We start from the raw sequence: 8,273 nt of genomic DNA, 5'->3' as shown, positions 1-8,273 counted from the left end.
TTATAAATTAATTATATTGCTGCTTCTGCATGCGGTTATGTTATGTTATACTTTTTTATTTTAGCACCGTGCGCGAGTGCAATTCGTTCAAACTCATCCTGCGATTTAGGTCAAATAAATGTGCGGGTGGTGCGCGCGCCATCGTACCGACGCTGTGGTTTGAACAATCGCGGAAACCAGCCAGCGTCGTCGATCGCGTAAACTGCGCAGACTCGCAGCGTTTTGTACGCACCGTATATTGTTGCCGTTTCGATTTCGATTGTTGTCGTCCGCGAAGTTGGTCATTTCTTAAACCACCAAGATTATACGCTGGTACCTAACTAAATATAAAAAAACAAGATTGTCGTGTTAGTGTGACAGAAGATTTCTTACTACAGAATCGTGTGGTTTTAAACTGGTGTGAGAGGTAAGCATATTACATCTATTTTTTATTATTAAAGCATTTAGATAATAGTGACTACTTTCCACAAAAAATATTAGAAAAATTAAAGGTGCTTTTTAACAAAAATACCAGTAAATTTATTATTTTTTTATGACTGATAATTGGTATTTTCTTAAAAAAAATCGCAACCAATTCAATTCACACATATAATTAATTATTGAATCACTATAAATTAGAACTTATTAAATTTTTTGAAGGTTTTATACACATTCGAAAAATAATTCCCTTTCTTTTAGTCATAATAAAAAATGAAAAAGTGTTCGCATCTCCTTTATTTGTATTTATTTTTATAAATCCTGGTTACATCAGTAGCTAGATATAAAATGTTTGATTTTGCAACGTTATATTATACCTACCTGAAAACGCAATTCGTTATTTTTATGTTACATCACTAATCGTTAAGTATTAAAATTTTTAAGGTGTTTGACATTTGAAAATGTCCGCGTAATTTAATATACACACACAGAAAAGTGAAAGTTGAGAAATTTGCCACGTGCTCTTTTATAGATCGTTAGTTACATTAATTAGGAAAGCAGTACCATCATCAGCATTTTATCATTCCCGGCTTAAGTAAATTCAAACTTGCGCTTCAGCAATTATGGAAAAGGCAGTTAATAGTTATTACACAATTTCTCCAATATTAAATCGAGTCCACTATTTTTGCTTTTAATTAATGCCGTGGGTGGATTATCAATAATCTAGTGCACATTGAGAGTAACTGTCATACGACCCACTTTTATCAACGCCCACTTATTTTCTATTTAATACGTGGTTTTCGAAACCTTGTACAGTGTTTAATTTTGATGAATGTGATACCTCAAATAGTATTATACAATCGCTTACAGCATTTTTAACTGATTTATTTTATCAATCGGTGCAATAAACGATATTCGCACTTTGTTACGTACGATCCGAGATATAATTACTAGATGGAAAGTACACGATCCAACCAAATACATATATATATACGGTCGACTTGATAAAATGTATTTTTTTTCTCTAAAATAACTACAAGTCTTGAATAGGTATTTAAAATATTATTTAACTGGTTTATAATCTGTCCAACATATGAATTAAGTGTCAATCACAAGAAAAGTCTACAAAATAATCAGTTTTTCGAGAAATTCTTCTAGATATACAAAATAGTTAATTTTTCTTAATTAATTTTAGTGAAATTAGTTACCACTGGACCTGTTCATTGCGTAAATTATATTATATAAACTAGTTTTTCCCCCAAATCAGTCACTGTGATGTCGAAACTATTAGCACCATTGCTTCGAGTGTTCGAAATTCACTTTTGTGAACAATTTGTTTGATCACTTTCTTTGTGTTAAAAATTGTTTGAAAAATTAAATTTAAAGGAGTTGTTTGTAACGCAACACATCGTACACTTCAGCATAAGAAATTGCTGATACTAACCACATAATATTACTTTGCCCTGTGCTGACAGCACTCATAACTTCTTTTATATATAATTATCATCATCATCATCATCATCATCATCACAGGGTCGTCAGTCCTAAGACTGGTTGGACACGTACCTCCACTCTTCCCTATCCTGAACTGAACTTCGCATTTCCCTAGAACTAGAACAACCCACATCCTTAACTATTTGTGAACAGTAATCTAACCTAGGTCTACCTCTACCCCTCCTAACTCCTGTTTCTGCCTGTAATATGTCTGAATAGACCTTCATGCCTGAGAAGTTGTCCTAGCAACCTATCTCGCCTATTTTTTATTGACTTCCATACAGTCCTCTGTTCTCCTATTCTTTTTAATACCTCTTCATTTCTAACCTTTTCTACCCACTTTATCCTCATCATTTGCCAAACCACCACATTTCGAAGGCCTCTAACCTTGCCTTTTCCGCGGCGCCCACTGTCCATGTTTCGCACCCGTACAACGCCGCGCTCCAAACATACACCTTTAACAACCTTTTTCGAATTTCTAAATTAATCGTTCGCCAGCATAGAAGTGACTTCTTTTTATTAAAGGCGACTCTACCTTGCGCTATCCTCTGCTTTATATCCCTACAACTCATTCCGTCCTGACTTATCTGACTTCCTAGATATCTAAAATCAGCCACTTCTTCTAATTTTTCGTCTCCTATCTTTATATTCGCTCTTTCTCTACTTTTGCTTCCCTTGCATACCACTATTTTAGTTTTACTTTTATTTATTTTCATACAGTACTGATCTGTCAGTACCGTTTCCATTTTATTTAAAGCTATCTCTAGGTGCACATTAGAATTGTTTTTTTAATTGTATATTTTGTAGTTTGATTATTCCATGATTATAACTAACGAATTCCCTAATAAAACTTCTTGCAAGACTCTCTTGTTTTATTCGAGAATCTAGTGTTCATTATTTTATTATTATACTTATATTTATTTTAAGGTTGCATACGGCGCAGCGGAAGCGGACGGTTTGTTATGTTCCAAAATGAGCAACAGTGTTTAGGACCATCCACAGGTGGAAAACTAGGACAAGAATAACCCGAGGTGGCAACTCCGATCGATATAATACTGTCCTTACCTTGCTTTAGTTAGCTGAGGAAAGCAGAAGTCGCACGAGGCTGGGATTTTGTTTTGAGATCTTCTTCGTCTTTTGCTAGTGATTGGTTGTTTTGCGCACCGACAATGTATCTTCCATTACCTTCCTTTTAATGACAATAAACGTAATAATAGAAGCTTACTCAAACAGAAACGAAATCACTGATTCGCGCAATACAATTACAGCGGTTGTTTTCCTATCCTGTTTTTTTCCCTACCTCTACCGACCACTCTCGATCAATTGAATTTTTTCATTTTGAAAGCACAAAAAATAATATGAATAACGTTAATGTGAGAAACTTCCAGGAAACATAAATAAATAATTAATCTTTAATCCTGTTATGAAGGATATTAAGTCCTTTGTCAGCAATTATCGAGCCCGCCAAAAGTAGGTCGCGACTTCCAACTTTTTGGTTCTCATCAACACGCTGCAGAGTGTGGATTAAATTAAACAAGAAACGGATTGATTACATGATTCTTCTTGTTGATTTCTTTAGATATTTACATGCTAAAGAAATTGCTCTGATTTTTGTGGACAAANTTATAACTACAAAGCATCCTGATTACTTGCAGAACATTCCTTCATCGAGTATCTTTTAGACAGTTGCATCCTTACCCTCCGGCAACTTCCTAAAAATTTACTTTTTTTTATCTTTAACAAGTTTTTCAAATGAAGTATATTACATTATGTTCTTCCCAAAAGCAACATTTATTAATTATTGTCACTGATAAGATCAAGGATGTACTAAACTCTAACAGTAAAAGGCTGAAAAAAACGTGTTACTTTATTTCTCAATTTAATATGTTGGTAAATCCTATGATTTATACAAGTAAAACCTATGATTTACTAATATTTGTCCTTTTACAGTAACATATTTAACCATTGTATCTGCTGAAATCCATAGATGTGATTTATTTAAAATACTTGCATTTAAAATGCAAATACAAAATAAAAAAATGTCTATTTTTATCTTGCATTTAAATACTTTTTTGAGAAAAGCATTTTATATTTTATTTAAAATATCTTTCCAAACAAGTTTTCTATTTGTAAAATGCAAAATACATTTTTGCCGTTAAAAGTTTTGCTAGTATCACCAATCAAACATTATATAAAATGAATGAAAGTTGCTCACATTGGCCATGGAAGGTATTACAACCTTAAAAAGAGGACAAAGAGACATTCCATGAATGCCTTCCAATTCTTTGACTGAAGAGAGCCCAAAAAATTCTAAACTCCTTGGAAATGGACAATCTAAAATATTGGATCGATATTGTTTTCTGGGTTCAATGTCATGGTCCGTGGAAATTTGAACTTCCAAATTGATATCAGTATCTACCAAATCATTAGTTATCGTACCTTTAGCAAGGAATTACGAAATTGTATGAATTACGTCAGAAAGCCCCCTCAAAACAATATCGAATTGATATACGTCAGCTGTATAAAACTGTATATTGTGGTGTGCTAATAAATGCGTATAATTTAAAATTCTTAGAAAACGATTCGAAAAACTTCACTTATTAGATGAACCCAAAGCTAAAGAAACTATGGATTCCATTTCTTTCTCTGATTACAATGTGTAAAAGATCAGAAACAAAGTGAGGTTGTAAATATTTGATATAAAATAATTGATGTTGATTTTACATCAATATAATTATAACCCTACTTTGGCTCTGATCATTCACGGCAAACAAAACTATTTTGGCATCAGTGTCTTTTTTCCGATTAAAACGGTGTCAGACGGAACTCGGATTGCGTCGTTTGTAAAATTTCATAAAAATCTCCGTCAAATTAGCAGGTAGAATTTGTCTATGAAAATAATATTCTTGTTCATCATCATACGGTCGTCAGTCCTAAGACTGGTTGGATACGTACCTCCACTCTTTCCTATCCTGAGCTAATCTTCGCATTTCCCTAAAACTAGAACAACCCATATCCTTAACCATTTGCGAACAGTAATCTAATTTAGGTCTACCTCTACTCCTCTTAACTCCTATTTCTGCCTCTAATATGTCTCTGACTACACCTTCATGCCTGAGAAGATGTACGACGTATTTCTTATTATTATTATCTAAAGGCCGTCGAGTGTTGGAGTTGTTTCTTAACGTTTCGCTAGCACGAGTGGCGAGTTTCTTATTATTTTGGCTTTTATATGTGTAAGATTATCAAAGAATTAGTAAAATGAATTTACTGGGTCAACTAATATGGGATGAGGCTCGTACATGAGAACGACCATCCTTTAATATGAAATTAATTAATACGAATAAATTGATAAACTTTTATTTTCATTTATTTCGATTTCGTCAATCTCATATACGTACACATACTTTATTATTAGATTTAAATAGATACCTATGTATGCTGCCAACAAAGAGATAATTTTAGATGGTATTTTCATTTATCCTACTAAAATTAATTAATTTGGACTTCACAGGGACGTATTTATCATAATCATCAGTATTGTCTGTTTACATGGTATTCGTTCATTTATTTACCTTGACCCAATTGCTTAATACAAATATACGAATATATTATGACATAGCCATTTGAACACACATCTGAAATCTACTAATGTGTGCGTATAAAGTTTTAAGAATAAGCATGAGGTAGTACGAATTTTCTGCATTCATTTATCGAGCTAAAAATGACGATTACGTTTGTTTTCAAAACGTCGCACAATATGTCATGTAAAATACGCATAGGTGTTTATGACTTGCGAATACAAGTACCACATGTATACATAATTTAAAATATTCTGAGTTAATTGAAATCTAAAGACAATTTTTTTTAATGTTGATGAGAAAAACATGCAGTCGACTAAAAACGCGCCAAGGATTCCGTAATCTACCTTACTGTATATATATATATGTAGGTGGAGATGTGAAAAATAGCTTTTAAAATAAAATGTGGACTTTTAAAGCGTAATATTCTTAATTAAAAATTGTTTACTAAATATTACCTACATAAAATACAATAAAATTATCTTCTCATGAATATCTGCGTGACTAATTCAATTNTTTTGTAGGAACATTGTGATGTATGTCGAAAAAAAATAAACAATAATAATAAACATTTACTGTTAATAGTACAGAAATTTGCTTCGAAAAACAGAGGTCACCTGCAGTTTTCCGGGAATTTTGAAAATTAGTAGTTTTATAAATTCTTATAGGTTCTTTCCGAATTTCAACTTTGCCACCTCGTATCTTTACTGCTCGCGCCGCCATATTGGAAAGATTGCTCCTAAAAGTATTTTTTTGACAATACCTCCTTTCCGACTCATTTTACGATAAAAACAGTTATAAACAAAATGAAACTAGAGACACTTACCCACAATCACATTTACCTGAAATTTAGCTTTAATTAATTAGACATACCTATTTCAACATTTTACAAAACTCTACCTCTTTAGGAAGCTGAAACGAGTTTGCAAAGACTGCATGTTTGTTTTTGGTCCGATTTACTTGAAACTGGTAAAAAAATTCAACCTCCAATTTTTGTTTGGGACTTACTTTATTTGTGGTTGAATTTAATTGAAACTTGATATATACGCTGTTTGATATTATTAATCAATTATGAAAAGAGGTTCCAACGTTTCTGTGGGGTATATTTTATTTGTACTCGAACTAACTCGAAGGTTGCTCATTGTTGAAATTAAGCAAATACGTGTTTTGGAAATTTTTAAAAATCAACCCTTAAGAATGAAATGTTGTTACTACGTTTGTTTTTGAAATCTAAGTTGGCGACATTACATAAAATTAAAACGTTGTAAGGGTGAATTGGGAGTAAAAGGTTTTATGGAGAAACAATATTAATTTCTGCGAGCAGAACCGCGGGGAAAAGCTAGTAATGTATAAATGTTTATATGGAACATTTTCGGTTTGGTCGGTGATTGCCCTTGACGTGCTGATGATGCCAAATAAGATCGATCCCCCGAAAAGGACTATGGGCCTGTAGTGCGTCCTTAAAAAATCCGTAATTAACAATGCGCAAATTACTAAAAATTACTGTGTCAGATAATATAAGTACTGTTGTAATAATGTAGCCCCCCCCCTTGAATTTTTGTTTTTCAATTGCTTCAAAACTTCCACCTTTTAATTATAACTCACAAAAAATATACCTAAGTAGAGAGACATTATCCCTGCTTTCTAATAAGACAAAAAGACAACAGAAAAGGAATGGTGGGCTTTAAAGCGACAATGCTTTTATTCGTCGATATTACAAAAATTGTGGACTGTATAAAATAATAATTTTTCCCTCATTAATTTGAGGTAGTTTGTAGTAGATAAATAAAAAATCGGAAAAATGATTTCAAATTATCTAATATTGTATAAAATCAAATGTTTACGTATTACCTGTTATATTGCTACTACTCTACTGCACCTAATGCACCTGGCGTTAACACATATAGTGAAACTCTTGTATGAGCATGCGCATTTCTAATCCAATAACATCTTATATATAAAAACAAAATAATTTTTCTCCAAAGAATGTGATCAATTTTAAAGATTCGATGGTGCTAGAACATAATATCAAAGAAAAAGACTCACTTTCACAAAAATTTATTATCAATTTGACAGTTGTTTCGACCATTATTCGGTCATTTTTAAAGAGAAGATATAGTCTTAAAAAATTATGATCAAAAACTATCGAAATGGAAATATGAAGCTGATACTTTTTTGTCACTAAAGATCTTATTTTTAAAAATTTATTTTAGCCGGTGTGATTAGGAAAAAATGTTAGCTACTTTAATAAATGTCATTGTATGTTAATTTACGTCGACCGAAATTATAATATGCAATAACGTACTTTAAATTTACATTGCATGTAAACCCACTTGCAAAACAGGAAAACTGATATAATTATATCTTGACCGATTATGTCAGGCGGTAATTCGCAATAAAAAAAGAGCACAATTTGGTAGTCGAATTGTAAGAGGACATTACGTAGGTTACATTATTGCGTGGGTAAATTTTACGTGTATTGCTATTATTACGTGTTTACAGCTTAATAAATAAAAATGTTGGCATACATAAAAGGTACTTGGAAACACGAAAAGCTATTGTACATCAGAGTATTAGTTCAGGAAGAGCACACTAAAAATATACATTGTTCAAGTCCTTGAAATTTAAACCGAAATTTACTTCCGCATCTTTTGTTTTCGAAACTGAATTAACTTTTTGCATTACATCCTCATGTTACTATACTAACCGTAAAAATTAATTAAAACGAAAAGGGTAGCCCACGACAAATTGGTCCAAAATTAGGTTTTTTGTTTTATATTT

At 32.2% G+C, this 8,273-nt stretch overlaps 1 long non-coding RNA gene across 1 annotated transcript in view; it reads left to right on the top strand.

Annotated features, from left to right (window-relative positions):
- Nucleotides 1-207: 207 nt before the first annotated feature.
- The window catches only part of LOC108737871, a 22,560-nt gene continuing 14,494 nt past the window's right edge, over nucleotides 208-8,273 (top strand). Inside the window, exon 1 of the long non-coding RNA XR_001937913.1 lies at nucleotides 208-406. This is a non-coding gene — a long non-coding RNA (uncharacterized LOC108737871). The remainder of the gene's footprint in view (nucleotides 407-8,273) is intronic.

This window comes from Agrilus planipennis, unplaced genomic scaffold, assembly GCF_000699045.2.
Source record: "Agrilus planipennis isolate EAB-ADULT unplaced genomic scaffold, Apla_2.0 scaffold172, whole genome shotgun sequence".
Classification (NCBI taxonomy): domain Eukaryota; kingdom Metazoa; phylum Arthropoda; class Insecta; order Coleoptera; family Buprestidae; genus Agrilus; species Agrilus planipennis.
This window is presented reverse-complemented; position numbering and strand designations above follow the sequence as displayed.